We start from the raw sequence: 23,136 nt of genomic DNA, 5'->3' as shown, positions 1-23,136 counted from the left end.
CAAGCGAACAGTCTCTCCTTTTATGGAAATGTTTTTTCCACTCCTACTTCCCTGAAAGCTTGTTTAAGTATAAATAAAGAGAGTTCTGAAAGCCCTGGGCGGTTTTTCCTCTCTCTCAAATCTGTCCTGCACACGTTGCTGCAGGATGGATCGGGGGATGAGGGGGGGATCATCCATGTGTGCACATGTGTAAGATATCTTGAGTCTGAGTTCCTTTGCCTTCTACAATTTCTCTTCACAAACGCTTAAGTCAAAAACCGGCCTGGCGACTTGATCCTTTACTCCTAACTAAAGACTCATTTAAAAAAAATGGTCTCTGAGCAAATACAGTTTTTCTTAGAGACAAATCAAACCCAAGGGATGAAAATGACTGTTGTATGGGAGGCATTAAAGGCCTATCTTAGAGGCCAGATAATTTCATATGTATCATTTCAAAAAAGAAATACTTATAACAAATGAACAACCTAGCCAACAGTATAAAAGAGATTGACTGCTTATATGCAGAAAATCCAACTGTGATGGCATGCCACACATGGTAAGCTCCACACCTCATCACCCGTTGATTCACTTTAGTTTAATTTACAGTCACTACTTTAAAATATTCTATTTATTGTTCAATATCGTTTCTTTATTAAATGTATTCATTTTTCCATCACACCTTCCAATGTTTATATGGAGTGCACACATATTAACCTTGCAAGGTCAAAGTTCTGTTTTATGTTATATTAATACATCTTTCTTTGTTTGAGTTACCTGGGGGTTGGTGTCTCCTCCTGTCTGGCAAAAGGTGTGGCAAAGGGCTGGGAGACCTGAAGTACTGCTGACAGCCTAATTGGATTGCACCACATGCTTCATTGCCTGGGGGGTGTTTCATGTTTGTTTAAATGTTTTGTATTAGTTGGTTATATGGCAGCCATCTTGTTTTCCCCCGTGTGTGTCATTTGGTTTAGCTAAACCAGTATTTAAGTCCCCCTGTGTGTCATTTCAGCAGGTCAGTTTACCATATGTTTGTTTGAGGTTTTGTTAATTATTATCTTGAGTTTAGTCTATTGAGTTGACCTCTTTTATTGGTCTGCCTGTTTAAGTTTTGGCTTTGTTAAATATATTTTCATATTTTTGGGTCAATAAAACCCGTTTTTTGAATTAAAACCACCTGTGTCCTTTATGCTTTACTGCTTGGTCCCTGACAATTGGTGGCAGCAGTGGGATCATCCAGTATTGGACACAGGTCTTTTTTCTTTTTCTTTTTTTCTTTCTTCTGTTTTTCCCCATGAGGAGGAAGAATGCATCGTGGTGGCAAGAATGAAAAGAAAAAGGGATCTGCTCAGCAAACCTGCGAAGAGGAGGAAAATGGAGCCTCAGGAGTCACTGAAGTTGTGGAGAGAGTTGAAAAGGAGCCTACTTTGTCTGATCTAGTCAATATGCTACATGCTCACATGGAACAACAGGACATCCGGGATGCAAAACAGAGTGAGTTAAATGCACGACAAGAACAGCGATTTAAAGCCTTTCAACATCAGTTTAGACTTTTGCAGTCAGGAATCCAAGTCAGAACATCACCATCAGATTCTGCAGAAGCTCGCTCTGAATCATTAGAGTTTGATATTCATCCTTCTTCCTCTGTTCAGCAGGCCCAGGCTGAACCAGTTATGACTAATTCCAATCCAGCCATTTCACCAGCATTTCAGTTTCCCCTACAAATAGAGGGCAGATTGGAAAGATTAACTGAAGCTGATGATATTGAACATTTCCTGATCACATTTGAACGTATGGCTACAGCTTATCGACGGCAGAACTCAGATTGGGTTTTTCATTTGATACCCTTGCTTACTGGTAAAGCTAGAGGTGCCTATGTTCACATGGACATTGATGATTCATTAGACTATGATAAAGTGAAATCAGCTATTCTGTCAAAATATGACATTAACCCTGAAACATATAGGCAAAGATTCAGATCCCTGGACGTTCAACCAGATGAAAGCCCTCGTGAGCTATATGCGAGACTGAAGGAGCTTTATGGGAAATGGATCCAGCCAAAGGGTAAAACTATTCATGTCATTGGTGAAACTATAATCTTGGAGCAGTTTCTCAGAATGTTATCTCCTGAGCTTCATGTTTGGATCAGAGAACACAACCCTGGTTCAGCAATGGAAGCGGCTCGGTTAGCTGATGTTTTTGTTGCTGCCAGAAAGAAGGGGCAAGCATGGAGCCATAATGCATGGAAGGTATCGAGGGACACCCGGAAGATACCTCAGCAAAACCATCTGGATTCAGCAAATACAAGCACCAGTAAGAGCTCTCAGTCTACCACTAGACCACCAAAGGCCTCTGGTAAGAAGCTCATTTGTTATCTTTGTGGATTAGAGGGCCATACAAAACCTATGTGCCCAAGAAATTCTGCTAAAATGGTGCAAATGTGTTTTGCTCCTCGTTCTAATGCTGATCCTGAGCAGGAGAGTGACAAATCCATCAAAATGAGCCAGATTGAAGTGAATGGGGTTCTACTCAATGCCCTTCTTGACTCTGGCAGTTCTCGGTCTCTTATTCACTCAGATTTTGCCCCACCTAATATTGTTCGCACCAGTGATACAATTTCAATCTGTTGTGTCCATGGAGATGAGAAAAGATATCCGACAGCTGACATCTACATTAAAGTTCAGGACCAGATGTATCTGCTGAATGTGGGTGTTGTGAACAGTTTGCCTTACTCTGCCGTGTTAGGGCGTGACCTTCCTGTGCTTTTTGATTTGTTGGAGTCTGAGCAGACTGAGGAGTGCAATGTAGCTGTTACCAGAGCTCAGGCTAAGCAAGTCAGTACCCACTCTGAGACCCTGAGTGCCCTGCCTTTTTTTAATGAGGAGTTTGAGACAACTGTGGTGAAGCCACGGAAGACCCGCAGACAAAGAAGGCAGGAGAAATTCAAATTTTCACCTGTGGATACACTAACAGACGCTGAGCCAACACCGTCACCCCTAGGGTTTAATATTCCAACTGAAATTGCTGAACTCCAAAAATCTGATCAATCTTTAATATCTCTTTTCCGGAAGGCCAAAGAAAAGGAACCTGGAGTGGAGCAGGTTAACAGTGAGTACATCTTGCAAAATGACATTCTCTATCGTCAGCAGGGGTCGGTGCTGCAGCTGGTGGTTCCCCAGAAGGTTAGAAACGCCATTCTCACCTTAGGGCATTCTATTCCGTGGGCTGGCCACCTTGGTAAACACAAGACCACAGCTCGCATCAAACATCATTTCTACTGGCCTGGTCTTAGCAAAGATGTGGCTCAGTTTTGTAAAAGTTGCCCACAGTGTCAGATAACATCTGCTAAAATCCCCCATAGAGCTCCACTCCAACCTCTCCCTGTCATCGGCACTCCTTTTGAGCGTCTTGGAATGGATATTGTAGGGCCTGTTGAGAGGAGCAAAGCAGGAAATCGTTACATGCTTGTTGTAACAGATTATGCCACAAAATATCCTGAGGTGTTCCCTTTAAAATCTATAAAGGCCAAGCCCATTGCATTTTGTTTAGTGCAGTTCTTTGCAAGAGTTGGGTTTCCACGAGAAATACTAACTGATCAAGGCACTAACTTCATGTCTACTCTGTTAAAGCAAGTTTATCAGTTGTTGGGCATCCGGAGTCTGAGAACTTCACCATACCACCCTCAAACTGATGGGCTGACAGAACGGTTTAACCAGACATTGAAACAGATGCTCAGGAAGTTTGTCAACGACAGTGGTAACGATTGGGATCAATGGCTGCCATATCTACTCTTTGCTTATAGAGAAGTCCCCCAAGCCTCCACAGGTTTTTCACCTTTTGAGCTGTTGTATGGTTATGAGGTTCGTGGCCCTCTAACTCTGTTAAAGGAGATTTGGGAGGGAGACAAGGTGGAGGGGGGATCCAAGAACATTTTGTCTTATGTCATTCAGATGAGAGAACGGTTGGAGAAAATGGGTGAACTTGCTCAATCACATATGGTGGAGGCCCAGCAGCAGAAGTCTTGGTATGATAAATCTGCTCGTCAGCGTGTGTTTGAGCCAGGACAAAAGGTACTCGTGCTCCTCCCCAGTGACAACAACAAATTGTTGGCAAAGTGGCAGGGGCCATTTGAAGTCATGAGGAAGCTGGGACCCACCACATATGAGGTGTCCACCCCAGGGCAGTTGCGCTCCAGCAAGGTCTTGCATATAAACCTTCTGAAGGAGTGGGTGGAGCGTATTGAACACAAGGCGGATGCAATGCTCATACGGCGAGTGCCTGAAGAAGATGAAGCAGATGAGCAATATCTACCACCTGCTGGCTCTCTAGATTATGATCTCAGCCATCTCCCAGAGGACAAGCAGCAGCAGGTGAGAGAAATGTGTAAATCAGCAGTCTTTCAAGAGAATCCAGGGAGAACTGACATTGTCGAACATGATATTGTGGTTCGAGAAGGTGCCTCTGTGAGACGATTAAGTTACAGGATCCCAGAACGTCTGCTGCCTTCATTGAAGAAGGAAATCTATTTGATGCTATCTCTAGGGATCATTGAAAGATCTAAGAGTGAATGGTGCAACCCTGTGGTCTTGGTACCCAAAAAGGATGAGAGTATGAGGTTCTGCATTGATTTCAGGTACCTGAACTCCATATCCATGTTTGACTCCTACCCGACACCAAGAATTGATGATCTACTTGAACGTCTGGGAAAAGCAAGGTACCTGACCACAATAGATCTGTGTAAGGGTTACTGGCAGGTCCCACTCACTCAACGGTCCAGAGAGTTCACAGCATTCAGAACACCATGGGGGCTTTTCCAATTTACAGTCTTGCCATTTGGACTACATGGAGCTCCAGCAACTTTCCAACGGCTGATGGATCAGGTATTACATGACTGCTCTGACTTTGCTGCTGCTTACTTGGATGATATTGTTATCCACAGCAACACCTGGGAGGAGCATGTGGAACACCTGCGAACTGTTCTGGACCACCTGCACTCAGCTGGGTTGACGGTGAATCCGTCAAAGTGTGTTTTCGCCGCTGCTGAGACAGAATACCTGGGCCATGTCATCGGCAAGGGGGTTATCAGGCCACAAGTCAGCAAAATCGAGGCCATGGAATCATCCCCCCTGCCCCAAACAAGGAAGAAGCTGAGATCCTTTTTGGGCATGGCAGGTTTCTACCGTCGTTTCATCCCTCAGTTCTCCAACAGGGCAGCTCTGCTCACAGACCTGACGGGATCACGTTCCCCCAATTACATCCAGTGGACAGAGGAGGCAGTGGCAGCGTTTCATGACATACAACAGTCACTAAGTAAGCAACCGGTTTTGTACAGTCCCAACTTTGATGAACCATTCATATTACAGACTGATGCTTCAGATCGGGGCCTGGGAGCTGTCCTCCTTCAGGAAACCATGGAAGGCCGCCATCCAGTGGCTTACATCAGCCGGAAACTGTTTCCACGGGAAGTTCGGTATTCCACAGTAGAGAAGGAGACCTTAGCGATCAAGTGGGCCCTGGACTCCTTCCGCTACTATCTACTGGGAAGAGACTTCACCTTGGAAACTGATCACAAAGCACTACAGTGGCTTGAGCAGATGAAGGACACAAATGGGCGAATTACCCGCTGGTACCTGGCCTTACAGCCATTCCGATTCACTGTCCACCACGTACCAGGCAAGGAGAACCTTACTGCTGACTATCTCTCTCGCTGTTCCAGCGAGAGCTCTGAAGAGGGGAGGTGTGTGATGGCATGCCACACATGGTAAGCTCCACACCTCATCACCCGTTGATTCACTTTAGTTTAATTTACAGTCACTACTTTAAAATATTCTATTTATTGTTCAATATCATTTCTTTATTAAATGTATTCATTTTTCCATCACACCTTCCAATGTTTATATGGAGTGCACACATATTAACCTTGTAAGGTCAAAGTTCTGTTTTATGTTATATTAATACATCTTTCTTTGTTTGAGTTACCTGGGGGTTGGTGTCTCCTCCTGTCTGGCAAAAGGTGTGGCAAAGGGCTGGGAGACCTGAAGTACTGCTGACAGCCTAATTGGATTGCACCACATGCTTCATTGCCTGGGGGGTGTTTCATGTTTGTTTAAATGTTTTGTATTAGTTGGTTATATGGCAGCCATCTTGTTTTCCCCCCGTGTGTGTCATTTGGTTTAGCTAAACCAGTATTTAAGTCCTCCTGTGTGTCATTTCAGCAGTCAGTTTACCATATGTTTGTTTGAGGTTTTGTTAATTATTATCTTGAGTTTAGTCTATTGAGTTGACCTCTTTTATTGGTTTGCCTGTTTAAGTTTTGGCTTTGTTAAATATATTTTCATATTTTTGGGTCAATAAAACCCATTTTTTGAATTAAAACCACCTGTGTCCTTTATGCTTTACTGCTTGGTCCCTGACACCAACAATAGACCTATATAAGAGAAAATTATTACTAAATTCAGAATAAAAAATTCGGTCCATTCAACAAACAGAACGTTTATTTTTCAAATCAAGTCAAAAGTTCTATGAACATGGGGAAAGAGCCGGAAAACTTTTGGCACATCAAATTAAGCAATCCATATCAGCTAACACGATTTCTGAAATCTGTAAAACCTCTGGAGAAAAGACGTCTGATCCGAAAACCATTAATGACCAGTTTAAAATGTTCTATTCCAATCTTTATACCTCAGATCCGGTTGATGAAAAAAAGACTGCTGAAACGCTTGATAGATTACCGATTCCACAAATATCGGTAAATGACAGAACAGAAATTGATAGAGAGAACCATTAGTGAAATTGTCGAAGTAATTAAATCAATGCAAAGTAATAAGACAAAGTAATTAGACATAACATTCAGCAAAGTTATTAGTTAAAGTCAGTGAGATTTGGAGTGACACATGACGGAATAAGACACGCAGACTTAGCATGACGAGCCGACGAGGACCATGTACACTGTGAATACATACAGAGGGAAAAGGGGACAGGAGATAAGACATGGACATAACTAAGGAAAAGGAGAACATGATGGCTGGGGGGGAAATAATAACACCGAATTAGTTCTGTCTCCTATTGGTGCTCTTCTACGAGTGATCAGTGCTTGATGGCTTACTAAGCTTAACTTTTTTCCACAACATTGATAACAAACACACACAGAACAACAACAACATATGTTATCTAAAAAAAACTTGATTGGACCAAAGTTTTGATGTTCATCCTACATGTTTATTGAGATTGTCTAATGTCTGCGACGGTATCTTCTCCCACGTCTGCGGACACCCGAGGCCTTGTGGGGTCTCTTGTGTCTGCGAACGGGGCGAGAAGACCTCGCATGTCTGCGTCTATACCTGCGTCGTGGCATTGTCCAAAACGGCGGTACCTGCTCCACGTCACGGGTTCTATTTATGGACTCACCTGGCAACTTTAGTGATGTCACTGCTGATGTTGTCACTGTTGGTGTGACCTCATGACTCAGTCATGCCATCTGAACTGTGGTGTAATTATGAGGTCACAGGGGGACGTGAATTTATTCACAAAGTTGATAGAGAGTTTGGGTCATAACTCAAAGACGCAATGATGCAGTCAAATCATTTGGAATTAAATATCTCTGTCAGTGCGCCCCAGGGTGGCTGTGGCTACAATGTAGCTGCCATCACCAGTGTGTGAATGGGTGGATGATTGGATGTGTAAAGTGCTTTGGGGTCCTTAGGGACTAGTAAAGCGCTATGCAAATACAGGCCATTTACCATCTATAAATTACAAGATTTAGAGGGTTCTGACATCACAGTCATCTTTCTGACATTGACATCCAGTCTCTCTGTTGTGATATCAAATGTCAATGCCAGATTCGTCTCTCTGTTGTGATGTCAAATATCAATGCCAGATTCGTCTCTCTGTTGTGATGTCAGATATTAATGCCAGATTCGTCTCTCTGTTGTGATGTCAAATATCAATGCCAGATTCGTCTCTCTGTTGTGATGTCAGATATCAATGCCAGATTCGTCTCTCTGTTGTGATGTCAAATATCAATGCCAGATTCATCTCTCTGTTGTGATGTCAAATATCAATGCCAGATTCGTCTCTCTGTTGTGATGTCAGATATCAATGCCAGATTCGTCTCTCTGTTGTGATGTCAGATATCAATGCCAGATTCGTCTCTCTGTTGTGATGTCAGATATCAATGCCAGATTCGTCTCTCTGTTGTGATGTCAAATATCAATGCCAGATTCGTGTCTCTGTTGTGATGTCAGATATCAATGCCAGATTCGTCTCTCTGTTGTGATGTCAAATATCAATGCCAGATTCATCTCTCTGTTGTGATGTCAAATATCAATGCCAGATTCGTCTCTGTGTTGTGATGTCAAATATCAATGCCAGATTCGTCTCTCTGTTGTGATGTCAAATATCAATGCCAGATTCATCTCTCTGTTGTGATGTCAAATATCAATGCCAGATTCATCTCTCTGTTGTGATGTCAAATATTAATGCCAGATTCGTCTCTCTGTTGTGATGTCAAATATCAATGCCAGATTCGTCTCTCTGTTGTGATGTCAAATATCAATGCCAGATTCGTCTCTCTGTTGTGATGTCAGATATCAATGCCAGATTCGTCTCTCTGTTGTGATGTCAGATATCAATGCCAGATTCGTCTCTCTGTTGTGATGTCAGATATCAATGCCAGATTCGTCTCTCTGTTGTGATGTCAAATATCAATGCCAGATTCGTCTCTCTGTTGTGATGTCAAATATCAATGCCAAATTCGTCTCTCTGTTGTGATGTCAGATATCAATGCCAGATTCGTCTCTCTGTTGTGATGTCAAATATCAATGCCAGATTCGTGTCTCTGTTGTGATCTCAAATATCAATGCCAGATTCGTGTCTCTGTTGAACAGTATCCGGGTTTACACCAGCCCACCAGATTTCTTATTTGTGTTGCCCTGTAGTAATGCTGTAGGCAAGGGATGCCTAATCCTCCTTTATCTTTGGGAAGCTGAAGTGTTTTGAACTTAAATCTTGGCTTTTTACCTGCCCATATAAATCTTGAGAGGGTCCTATCCCACTCTTCAAAGTATCTATCAGGGTTTTCTATAGAAACAGACTGGAATAAGTACAATATCTTTGGGAGCATATTCATTTTTATGATGTCCACTCTAGAAGAAATGCTTAGATAGGGGATTAATGACCATCTGCTAATATCTAGCATGATATCTTTTTTAAGTAGGGGGTAGTTGATTTCTTCCAAGCTAGTTATATCCATTGATAAGTTTATGCCCAGATATTTGATAGTTCTTTTGTCCCAGCTTAGTTTGTATTTGTTGAGCAGATTCTGGGGAGGGCTATAAAAGCTACTAAGAACTTGTGTTTTTTGTATATTCAATTTATATCCCGAGTATAGCCCATACTCCTTTAACACTGACATGAGCTCCATAAGTGATTCAGTAGGTTTTGATAAGTAAACCAAAATGTCATCTGCAAACAAGGCCAATTTCTGCTCACTTCCAGTGATATTAATCCCTTTTATGTTACCATTCTGCCTAATCCTTTCAGCCAATGGCTCTATAAAAATAGCAAATAAGAGTGGACTCAGTGGGCATCCTTGTCTTGTGGACCTTTCAAGCTTGAAAGCATCTGAAAGTTCACCGTTAATCTTTACTTTTGCAGTTGGGCTATTATACAAGGCCCTCAATATAGTGATGATGGACCCATTAAACCCATGGATTTTTTTTTAAAATATGAAAAAAATGTAACTTTTTCCTTCCGTCATACTTCAGAAATATAATACATTAATTTTTTGAACATTTTAAAACATTTAAGTTTGCTCGTTGTATTTATAAGATCCTACATTGACGTGCTCCACAATCATTGGTCAGTCATGTTAAAATCCATTATCAGTGGAAAACAAACCTGATCCTCTACTAGAGGCGATTGTGCAATACCTTTTAGACATAACACTCAGCAAACAGTTATTATTAGTTAAAGTCAGTGAGATTTGGAGTGATACATGACACATGACGGAATAAGACACGCAGACTTAGCATGACGAACCGACGAGGAACACGTACACTGTGAATACATACAGAGGGAAAAGGGGACAGGAGATAAGACATGGACATAACTAAGCACAAACAGAACATGATGGCTGGGGGGGAAACACACGTGACAGAAGGAATGGGTCACAAGGGAAAAACATGTAAACGAGACTGGAGAAAAGGACATTACTGAAATACATGAAGGGCCAGGGCTGGGACAGCCAACCAGTCACAGACAAAGAGCCACATCATACACCTGGGCGCACATGAACATCACCCATCCCTTCCTCTGTCCTGCGTTCAGTTTAGGGTATCGAACTCAGGACCCTAGCCTCATCAGGCCGGGGTCTTTGTGTGGAGTCTGGATGTTCTCTCGAGCTTCCTCCCACAGTCTAGGGACATGCAGTTAGTGGGGGTCTTCTCGCCCCGTTCACATTCACACAGAGATGAATTGAAGATCACCTTGTGGTTAGTGCCTTCTATTCGATGTACAGACTGAATAATAACACCTTCTAATTAGTTCTGTCTCCTATTGGTGCTCTTCTACGAGTGATCAGTGCTTGATGGCTTACTAAGCTTAACTTTTTTCCACAACATTGATAACAAACACACACAGAACAACAACAACATATGTTATCTAAAAAAAACTTGATTGGACCAAAGTTTTGATGTTCATCCTACATGTTTATTGAGATTGTCTAATGTCTGCGACGGTATCTTCTCCCACGTCTGCGGACACCCGAGGCCTTGTGGGGTCTCTTGTGTCTGCGAACGGGGCGAGAAGACCTCGCATGTCTGCGTCTATACCTGCGTCGTGGCATTGTCCAAAACGGCGGTACCTGCTCCACGTCACGGGTTCTATTTATGGACTCACCTGGCAACTTTAGTGATGTCACTGCTGATGTTGGCACTGTTGGTGTGACCTCATGACTCATTCATGCCATCTGAACTGTGGTGTAATTATGAGGTCACAGGGGGACGTGAATTTATTCACAAAGTTGATAGAGAGTTTGGGTCATAACTCAAAGACGCAATGATGCAGTCAAATCATTTGGAATTAAATATCTCTGTCAGTGCGCCCCAGGGTGGCTGTGGCTACAATGTAGCTGCCATCACCAGTGTGTGAATGGGTGGATGACTGGATGTGTAAAGTGCTTTGGGGTCCTTAGGGACTAGTAAAGCGCTATGCAAATACAGGCCATTTACCATCTATAAATTACAAGATTTAGAGGGTTCTGACATCACAGTCATCTTTCTGACATTGACATCCAGTCTCTCTGTTGTGATATCAAATGTCAATGCCAGATTCATCTCTCTGTTGTGATGTCAGATATCAATGCCAGATTCGTCTCTCTGTTGTGATGTCAGATATCAATGCCAGATTCGTCTCTCTGTTGTGATGTCAAATATTAATGCCAGATTCGTGTCTCTGTTGTGATGTCAAATATTAATGCCAGATTCGTCTCTCTGTTGTGATGTCAGATATCAATGCCAGATTCGTCTCTCTGTTGTGATGTCAAATATTAATGCCAGATTTGTCTCTCTGTTGTGATGTCAAATATCAATGCCAAATTCGTCTCTCTGTTGTGATGTCAAATATCAATGCCAAATTCGTGTCTCTGTTGTGATGTCAAATATTAATGCCAGATTCGTCTCTCTGTTGTGATGTCAGATATCAATGCCAGATTCGTCTCTCTGTTGTGATGTCAAATATTAATGCCAGATTTGTCTCTCTGTTGTGATGTCAGATATCAATGCCAGATTCGTCTCTCTGTTGTGATGTCAAATATTAATGCCAGATTTGTCTCTCTGTTGTGATGTCAAATATCAATGCCAGATTCGTCTCTCTGTTGTGATGTCAGATATTAATGCCAAATTCGTCTCTCTGTTGTGATGTCAAATATCAATGCCAGATTCGTCTCTCTGTTGTGATGTCAGATATCAATGCCAAATTCGTCTCTGTTGTGATGTCAGATATCAATGCCAGATTCGTCTCTCTGTTGTGATGTCAAATATCAATGCCAAATTCGTCTCTCTGTTGTGATGTCAGATATCAATGCCAGATTCGTCTCTCTGTTGTGATGTCAGATATTAATGCCAGATTCGTCTCTCTGTTGTGATGTCAAATATCAATGCCAAATTCGTCTCTCTGTTGTGATGTCAAATATCAATGCCAAATTCGTCTCTCTGTTGTGATGTCAGATATCAATGCCAGATTCGTCTCTCTGTTGTGATGTCAAATATCAATGCCAAATTCGTCTCTCTGTTGTGATGTCAGATATTAATGCCAGATTCGTCTCTCTGTTGTGATGTCAAATATTAATGCCAGATTCGTCTCTCTGTTGTGATGTCAGATATTAATGCCAGATTCGTGTCTCTGTTGTGATGTCAGATATTAATGCCAGATTCGTCTCTCTGTTGTGATGTCAAATATTAATGCCAGATTCGTCTCTCTGTTGTGATGTCAAATATTAATGCCAGATTCGTGTCTCTGTTGTGATGTCAGATATTAATGCCAGATTCGTCTCTCTGTTGTGATGTCAAATATTAATGCCAGATTCGTGTCTCTGTTGTGATGTCAGATATTAATGCCAGATTCGTCTCTCTGTTGTGATGTCAAATATTAATGCCAGATTCGTCTCTCTGTTGTGATGTCAAATATTAATGCCAGATTCATCTCTCTGTTGTGATGTCAAATATTAATGCCAAATTCGTCTCTCTGTTGTGATGTCAAATATTAATGCCAGATTCGTCTCTCTGTTGTGATGTCAAATATTAATGCCAGATTCGTCTCTCTGTTGTGATGTCAAATATTAATGCCAAATTCGTGTCTCTGTTGTGATGTCAAATATTAATGCCAAATTCGTCTCTCTGTTGTGATGTCAAATATTAATGCCAGATTCGTCTCTCTGTTGTGATGTCAGATATTAATGCCAAATTCATCTCTCTGTTGTGATGTCAAATATCAATGCCAGATTCGTCTCTCTGTTGTGATGTCAGATATCAATGCCAGATTCGTCTCTCTGTTGTGATGTCAGATATTAATGCCAGATTCGTCTCTCTGTTGTGATGTCAAATATCAATGCCAAATTCGTCTCTCTGTTGTGATGTCAGATATCAATGCCAGATTCGTCTCTCTGTTGTGATGTCAAATATCAATGCCAGATTCGTCTCTCTGTTGTGATGTCAAATATCAATGCCAGATTCGTCTCTCTGTTGTGATGTCAGATATCAATGCCAGATTCGTCTCTCTGTTGTGATGTCAAATATCAATGCCAGATTCGTCTCTCTGTTGTGATGTCAGATATTAATGCCAGATTCGTCTCTCTGTTGTGATGTCAAATATCAATGCCAGATTCGTCTCTCTGTTGTGATGTCAGATATTAATGCCAGATTCGTCTCTCTGTTGTGATGTCAGATATCAATGCCAGATTTGTCTCTCTGTTGTGATGTCAAATATCAATGCCAGATTCGTCTCTCTGTTGTGATGTCAGATATTAATGCCAGATTCATCTCTCTGTTGTGATGTCAAATATCAATGCCAGATTCGTCTCTCTGTTGTGATGTCAAATATCAATGCGAGATTCGTCTCTCTGTTGTGATGTCAGATATTAATGCCAGATTCGTCTCTCTGTTGTGATGTCAAATATTAATGCCAGATTCGTCTCTCTGTTGTGATGTCAAATATCAATGCCAGATTCGCTTCTCTGTTGTGATGTCAAATATCAATGCCAGATTCGTCTCTCTGTTGTGATGTCAGATATTAATGCCAGATTCGTCTCTCTGTTGTGATGTCAGATATCAATGCCAGATTCGTCTCTCTGTTGTGATGTCAAATATTAATGCCAGATTCGTCTCTCTGTTGTGATGTCAGATATCAATGCCAGATTCGTCTCTCTGTTGTGATGTCAGATATTAATGCCAGATTCGTCTCTCTGTTGTGATGTCAGATATTAATGCCAAATTCGTCTCTCTGTTGTGATGTCAGATATCAATGCCAGATTCGTCTCTCTGTTGTGATGTCAGATATCAATGCCAGATTCGTCTCTCTGTTGTGATGTCAAATATTAATGCCAAATTCGTCTCTCTGTTGTGATGTCAAATATTAATGCCAGATTCGTCTCTCTGTTGTGATGTCAAATATCAATGCCAGATTCGTCTCTCTGTTGTGATGTCAGATATTAATGCCAGATTCGTCTCTCTGTTGTGATGTCAGATATCAATGCCAGATTCGTCTCTCTGTTGTGATGTCAAATATTAATGCCAAATTCGTCTCTCTGTTGTGATGTCAAATATTAATGCCAAATTCGTCTCTCTGTTGTGATGTCAAATATTAATGCCAGATTCGTCTCTCTGTTGTGATGTCAGATATTAATGCCAGATTCGTCTCTCTGTTGTGATGTCAGATATCAATGCCAGATTCGTCTCTCTGTTGTGATGTCAAATATTAATGCCAAATTCGTCTCTCTGTTGTGATGTCAAATATCAATGCCAGATTCGTCTCTCTGTTGTGATGTCAAATATTAATGCCAGATTCGTCTCTCTGTTGTGATGTCAGATATTAATGCCAAATTCGTCTCTCTGTTGTGATGTCAAATATTAATGCCAGATTCGTCTCTCTGTTGTGATGTCAAATATTAATGCCAGATTCGTCTCTCTGTTGTGATGTCAAATATTAATGCCAAATTCGTCTCTCTGTTGTGATGTCAAATATCAATGCCAGATTCGTCTCTCTGTTGTGATGTCAAATATTAATGCCAAATTCGTCTTCTGTTGTGATGTCAAATATTAATGCCAAATTCGTCTCTCTGTTGTGATGTCAAATATCAATGCCAGATTCGTCTCTCTGTTGTGATGTCAAATATTAATGCCAAATTCGTCTCTCTGTTGTGATGTCAAATATCAATGCCAAATTCGTCTCTCTGTTGTGATGTCAAATATTAATGCCAGATTCGTCTCTCTGTTGTGATGTCAAATATTAATGCCAAATTCGTCTCTCTGTTGTGATGTCAGATATTAATGCCAGATTCGTCTCTCTGTTGTGATGTCAAATATTAATGCCAGATTCGTCTCTCTGTTGTGATGTCAAATATCAATGCCAAATTCGTCTCTCTGTTGTGATGTCAGATATCAATGCCAGATTCGTCTCTCTGTTGTGATGTCAAATATTAATGCCAAATTCGTCTCTCTGTTGTGATGTCAAATATTAATGCCAGATTCGTCTCTCTGTTGTGATGTCAAATATTAATGCCAAATTCGTCTCTCTGTTGTGATGTCAGATATTAATGCCAGATTCGTCTCTCTGTTGTGATGTCAAATATTAATGCCAAATTCGTCTCTCTGTTGTGATGTCAGATATCAATGCCAGATTCGTCTCTCTGTTGTGATGTCAGATATCAATGCCAGATTCATCTCTCTGTTGTGATGTCAGATATCAATGCCAGATTCGTCTCTCTGTTGTGATGTCAGATATCAATGCCAGATTCGTCTCTCTGTTGTGATGTCAAATATTAATGCCAGATTCGTCTCTTTGTTGTGATGTCAGATATCAATGCCAGATTCGTCTCTCTGTTGTGATGTCAGATATCAATGCCAGATTCGTCTCTCTGTTGTGATGTCAAATATTAATGCCAGATTCGTCTCTTTGTTGTGATGTCAGATATCAATGCCAGATTCGTCTCTCTGTTGTGATGTCAGATATTAATGCCAGATTCGTCTCTCTGTTGTGATGTCAAATATTAATGCCAGATTCGTCTCTCTGTTGTGATGTCAGATATTAATGCCAGATTCGTCTCTCTGTTGTGATGTCAGATATCAATGCCAGATTCATCTCTCTGTTGAACAGTATCCGGGTTTACACCAGCCCACCAGATTTCTTATTTGTGTTGCCCTGTAGTAATCCTGTAGGCAAGGGATGCCTAATCCTCCTTTATCTTTGGGAAGCTGAAGTGTTTTGAACTTAAATCTTGGCTTTTTACCCGCCCATATAAATCTTGAGAGGGTCCTATCCCACTCTACAAAGTATCTATCAGGGTTTTCTATAGAAACAGACTGGAATAAGTACAATATCTTTGGGAGCATATTCATTTTTATGATGTCCACTCTAGAAGAAATGCTTAGATAGACCATCTGCTAATATTTAGCATGATATCTTTTTTAAGTAGGGGGTAGTTGATTTCTTCCAAGCTAGTTATATCCATTGATAAGTTTATGCCCAGATATTTGATAGTTCTTTTGTCCCAGCTTAGTTTGTATTTGTTGAGCAGATTCTGGGGAGGGCTATAAAAGCTACTAAGAACTTGTGTTTTTTGTATATTCAATTTATATCCCGAGTATAGCCCATACTCCTTTAACACTGACATGAGCTCCATAAGTGATTCGGTAGGTTTTGATAAGTAAACCAAAATGTCATCTGCAAACAAGGCCAATTTCTGCTCACTTCCAGTGATATTAATCCCTTTTATGTTACCATTCTGCCTAATCCTTTCAGCCAATGGCTCTATAAAAATAGCAAATAAGAGTGGACTCAGTGGGCATCCTTGTCTTGTGGACCTTTCAAGCTTGAAAGCATCTGAAAGTTCACCGTTAATCTTTACTTTTGCAGTTGGGCTATTATACAAGGCCCTCAATATAGTGATGATGGACTCATTAAACCCATGGATTTTTTTTTAAAATATGAAAAAAATTTAACTTTTTCCTTCCGTCATACTTCAGAAATATAATACATTAATTTTTTGAACATTTTAAAACATTTAAGTTTGCTCGTTGTATTTATAAGATCCTACATTGACGTGCTCCACAATCATTGGTCAGTCATGTTAAAATCCATTATCAGTGGAAAACAAACCTGATCCTCTACTAGAGGCGATTGTGCAATACCTTTTAGACATAACACTCAGCAAACAGTTATTATTAGTTAAAGTCAGTGAGATTTGGAGTGATACATGACACATGACGGAATAAGACACGCAGACTTAGCATGACGAGCCGACGAGGAACACGTACACTGTGAATACATACAGAGGGAAAAGGGGACAGGAGATAAGACATGGACATAACTAAGCACAAACAGAACATGATGGCTGGGGGGGGAAACACACGTGACCAATAATAGTAGACCTGTGCTACATTTGTCCAGCTAGGCAACACATATTTCTGCATAAGAGATACATGAGACACCCTTTAAATAAGCAAATTTCATGTTTAAAACATGGAAATGCAGCCAAAATGGACCATACAATGGCCTCAGTGAACACATCAGCACATAAGTAGAGATAAGGAAACTCAATCACATTAGATATTAATATTACTATGAGTAAATTATATATATTATATATTCTGTTATATGGTTTAAAGAATACAATGTGATAATCACACAGGAGAACGCTGTTTCCAGTTATACAAATTTATTTTATTTCACTATTAAAGAAACCAATTATGTAAATAAAAGCTCACCACAAGAACATCTCCCAACCCAGTCTTACAAAGTTGCAGTTACAATAAAAAATGGGTAGGGAACATGAACTGTTGGTGAGCTAAAAAACAATCCTGGTGCTGATGCTTGTCATTGAACGTTTTGGACAGAGCTCTTGATTGAAATGCCTACCGTTGTGTGTAGGCATTTCGGTCCAGATGTTATTGAGTTCAGTTCAGCTAAGATGTATTTCTAAAGCACCGGATCGCAAAAATAGCCGCTTCTCGGCTGTTTATATTGTAAGGTAAAGACCATACAATATAAGAGAGAAAACCCCCCAACAATCAGATGATCCCCTGTGAGCAAACCCTTGATGACAGTGTCTGTGAAGGTTATCAGTCATCAAGGCCATAGTAGTCTAAGGAGCTTGGAAAGAAAAGCGCCTGGACTTCTTTAACTTAAAGAAGTCCAGGCGCTTTTCTCCAAGCTCCTTAGACTTGGTGACGGTGGGAAAGAAAAACTCCCTTTTAACAGGAAGAAACTTTCGGCAGAACCAGGCTCAGTGAGGGGCGGCCATCTGCCTCGACCGGTTGGGGGGGGGGGGGGGGCACAGCTGTTATAACCCCTGACGCAGCATAGCTTCTAATTCTGAAAGATACGTAGATACCTTAAACCTGCACTCTATGCAGGACACCAAGCGATGACACGACTTGCAGTACTATAGGAGTCTATGCAGAAACAGTTTTCTCTCTTGAATCTCTGTAATTTTTTTGCTACTGAGTGTCTGGGTGCAGTCACTCATTTTGGGCCAATTAAATCAAATGAACTTCCATTGTCTAAGTTATAGCCCTATTGAACCTGCGTTAACCAGCTTTAATAGGGAGGGCCAAAGTCGTAGTTGTGCTAAATTTCCTCGAATTCTCCTCGGAGATTTTCGAGTAGCTTCCTTTGTTCTTGAAAGTTCTTTTCCATTTGTCTCATCGCTTCCCGTCCATTCCACATCTTTTTGGTAAGGTCACTAACCGTATTTTCTAAGGCCTTATTTTGTTGTTTGAGTATGTCAACTTGGACATCGTAGTTGTTTATCAGATTGTTATGTTCTTCCTGTGAAACTTTGGGAGTCTGAGCTTGGGTTTGCAACGCCATGTCTTCTGTTTTCAAGGCTTCCTGTGAATCATACTGATTTTTCTTGACCTCTTCAAGCTCTCTTTTCATTTCCTCAAATTCATGGCACAACAACTCCTTTTCTCTGTTGGTCACTTCAAAATCATGTTGGGAGTCTTTCTCAGTGGCTTTGGAGATCCGTGATTCTCCTTTCACACCCTCATCGTGTGGTTTCAGTTCTTTTTGAGAATCACCACTCCTTTTGGAAAGCTCCTGGAGGTCCTGTTCAAGAAGTTCGTTATGCCGCCTCAATATGTCAATTTCATGTGCAAAGCATTGGCGTTCCAGGGTCTGTCTGAGCTGTTCACTGTCCGTTGTTTTGTTTTCCTCATTCATGATCCTTTTTCTTTCTTCACTCTCTTGTAACTCTTTAAAGGCTGTGTTTGCCTGATGGAGCTCAGTTTTAACAGCCTGTATTTCCTGTTGCATGTCATCTTTTTCCTTTTCAAAGTCCCTTTTCAGCTCACACATGCGTTTTACCGTCACATCATTTTCCTCTCTTAAAGACTGGTTGTCCTTTTCCATGTCTCCCACTTTTATAACCAAGCCTGTCTTGCTGCTTTGCAACTCTCTGATTTCTGCCTCCATTTCCTGCATCACCTCTTTCTGTTGCTGGATCTCTTTGGTTTTGGAGCTGTTTAAATCCTTTAGAATTTGGTTCCAATATTCCAGCTCTTGAATTTTGAAGTGAATTGTTTCATTCTCTAGTTGCAGGTCTCTTTTCCTCTTGTTTTTAGAGAACCCACTTCGTTTGAAGAGAACTTCAATGTTTTTTTGGAGAATCTTGTTCTCATTTATGAGCTCTCTTTTTTGCTCCTTAAGGTCGGCGTTCTCGACTTTAAGGTCACGTATGGTAGAGTTTTGTTGTTTGAGAGTTTTATTCTCATTTTTCAGCTCTTTGATTTGCTGTTTAAGTTTTTCGTTCTCGGCTCTCATGTTGCATACAACAGGATTTGACAGACTCATATTTCAAATTGAAGTTGATGCTAAATCTCTGTACCAACTAAAAGATTTTTTAAAAATACCGTCGACTGTGTCAGAAACGCAAGTTTCGAGTAGTTTAAGTGTTTTCCTGCCTAGTGAATTCTTCCACTCTCTTTGAAAGACTGACAAGAGTGAGAACCTCTCCCCTATTTATAGGTTTTCGTGTGCTGATGTCATAAAGAAGACCAGAGATCAAAGGGATTCTGGTGAAACGTCACTGTGTCTGGTCTGGGCAGTTCTGAATTGAATAATAACAAAATGACGGGGGGCGTGTCTGGTAGCCATGTGAAGACGTGTTGTACAGGGCTCCTCAATGGACTAACTTGTTTCATAATTCCATTGCTCCAAAACTAACGAACTTTTAACAACAGTACATAACACGCCCGTGTGCTGCTCTGAGGCACTTTTTACATCTTCAAGGCTACGGTGTACGACATATGAGCAAAACTAGATCGGGGAAAGAGAAGGCCGCAAAAGCCTCGGACCTGTCACGGTTGTTAAAGAGTGGACTCAGGCGCGGAGCTCAGAAATAATGACAGTGCATTTATTTACAGTGCAGCAATGTGACAACAGCTCAAATGTGCAACAATGGTGATAGTGCGTCCCTCCTTCCGTGTAAGCCCGTGCGTGGTAGTGAGTAGGGGTGGGTTTTTATAATCGATTCATTGATTAAGATCGATTATGGCTTGGATAACGTAAAATCGATTAATTAAAATCCTGAATCGATTTTTTTAATATAAATTTATTTTGCCCGAAATGCCAGAATCTCTGGTGACATCTCACAAAATTTCAAGAACCACCAAACAGCTAAGACAGTAAATGAGAGCAGGAACACGGATTCTGCACAAAGACTTAAACACACAGCACGACCCGCGGATCAGAATCATTTAGATGTCGCCTTTCTCACCCGACGGCACGGACACGGTCGGGGCTGAAAGCCGACAGCTCACTGATTCTGATCTGTCGGCGGGTCCGCGCTTTGTGTTCACGCCCTTTATGCGCTGATTCTAAAGCTGTTAGTTTGATCTCTTTCCAAACAATATTGACCGAACCAGCAGCAAAAGAAGATTCACATAAACATCGTCATGAATTCACTCTGACTTTTACTGTTTTGCTTCCACCGCGATGCACAGCCCTCTCTCTCTCTCTCTCTGTCTCTCTCTCTCTCTGTCTCTCTCTCTGTCTCTCTCTCTCTCTGTCTCTCTCGCCCTCTCTCTCTCTCTCTGTGTACTTCAAGAACAGTTTCCCTTTCTTCATTATTCGCTTGCTTGTTATGCACAAGTCTACCGTTGTTTACAGCGCTGTCGGCCGCTGTTTTTTTCCCTTTTACATTCTTCCGAAAAGAAAACCTCATTTCTGCTGTTCAATACTGAACAAATTTAAACTTTTTAAAATTATTCAAAATGCAAAACGCTTAACCGTGTCTCTAATAAAACCTCTGTAACTTCAGAGGTAATGTTCATATGTTGATTAATGGTTTTCTTTCGTTTTTGATGTACTGCAGAATATTTTTATAAAATCCCAGGCCAGGAAAACCACCTTCATGTTTTTCTGTGTTTTATCTTCAGCTACTTTGACACAAAGGCATCTGCTGTGATGCTTACACCTTTGATAAAGTCTTGCGTGTGTCAGCTTCCTTTTTATTGATACAAAAATATGTAAATGTACTGATCTGAATTATAATATTTCTGACTGTCAAAATTTCCCAGATTTAAATCGAATCGAATCGAATTAAATCGAATCGTAGATCGAATCGATTCGGGACCTTGTGAATCGGAATTGAATCGATTCTAGAAATCAGTGACGATACCCAGCCCTAGTAGTGAGTGCCCGTCTCTCCTCCAAGTGCTTCCTTAGTGTTCGTAAATCCTCCGTCAATCCCTGGGTGAACACACACACACACACACACACACACACAGGCAGGTCGACCGGTCAGGGCGCCGTCAGATCCTGACAGGACCATGCTGAAGACAGACCGGAGGCACCACCCCATGACATGAGTGAGATTATGAGAGCTATTGCTAGCTCTGAAAAGAGGATATTGGACCGTATCGATTCAAGCACGAAAGATTTATTATTCCAGAGGTTGGGACATATTTTTTCTGCACCTGCATTTTGGTACCTGAATGGCAAGCTCGCAAAGTCATCTGCTCTTCGTTTTATAAGCTGGAATGTTAAAGGTATAAATAATCCGGTTAAACGCACAAGGGCTTTTACTCATTTAAAATCATTGAGATCCGATGTTGTATATCTGCAGGAAACACACCTCCGATCAAGTGAACAAATTCAACTAATTAAACTGTTTCTCTGCTTGTCTGCATTGCCACAAATTGTTCTATTTGGTGATGTATCATAGAACTGTACTATATAGTGTATGTACGTTTCTGTGTTTGCTAGTAACTACCATCAACCTAAGGTCTCAGCTAATTTATCTTTGCAGAGATGTTCATTTGATTGTAACAGCAGTAGGAAAGAGCAGTAACAAGAGTAGGACAGCTAAGCTAATTATGGCTAAACATTTGGAATTTAGTGAAAGCAAAAATTGACCTTGCAAAGATGGATAGGTTTATTTAGAAAGTCAGCTATTTACATTTAGTGTTCGTCCCAAGTAGGAGATTTTGAATTGAGTCTAAATTGACCGCAAATTTACTTACATCAAAACTTACAAATTTACATCAAAACTTCTGAAGATGCAGGTCTCTGTGCAGCAGCTGAAGTCTGTGGTGTAGAGGGTGAAGAGGAAGGGGGAGAGGATGGTCCCTTATGGTGCTCCTGTGTTGCTGATTACCTTGTCAGACACACAATGTGGAAGACGCACATATTGTGGTCTTCCTGTCAGGTAATCAACAATCCAGGACACTAGAGAAGCATCCCCCTGCATCGCTGTTAGCTTATCACCAAGCACTGGAAAAGTAAAAAAAACATGAACCTCACAGTGCTCGCCGGCTGGTCCGGGTGGATGTAGACACGATTGAGCAGATAGATGATGGCGTCCTGTGAGACGGGGCTGGTAAGCAAATTGAATGGGATCCTGATGTGGTCTGACAATGGGTGAGATCTGGTCCAGGATGAGCCTTTCCAGGGTCTTCATGATGTGGGAGGTCAGTGTCACAGGCCTGTAATCCTGGGGGCCACTGGGACGTGGCGTCTTTGGTACAGGGACGAGGCTTGATGTCTTCCACAGCACTGGGACCCTCTTCAGACTCAGCATGAACAGTTTATGGAAGACTCCACAAAGCTGGGGGGCACAGGCCTTGAGGGGACTCACTCCATCTGGTCCAGCAGACTTGCCTGAGTGGAGTTTCTTCATTTGCATCTGAACCTGGTAAGCATTTAACACTACTACACTGACATACATAATTTTCAATTTAATGAAGTTAAAAATTTGTTGTCTTATTGTCAGTTGTTATTGACAGCAAGATTATTAGAAATATATGAAAAAATGTACATTAAATGGGAAGTTCAGGAGCTGAATCAATGACAGTTTTTTTTTTTCAAATGAAAGTGACAAAGGTGCAGATTCATACATAGATGCTGTCATATTAACAGATGTTAATGTGTGAAAAGGGCTTTAAC

This window comes from Rhamphochromis sp. 'chilingali' (genome assembly GCF_963969265.1).
Source record: "Rhamphochromis sp. 'chilingali' genome assembly, chromosome: 11".
Taxonomy (NCBI): domain Eukaryota; kingdom Metazoa; phylum Chordata; class Actinopteri; order Cichliformes; family Cichlidae; genus Rhamphochromis; species Rhamphochromis sp. 'chilingali'.
This window is presented reverse-complemented; position numbering follows the sequence as displayed.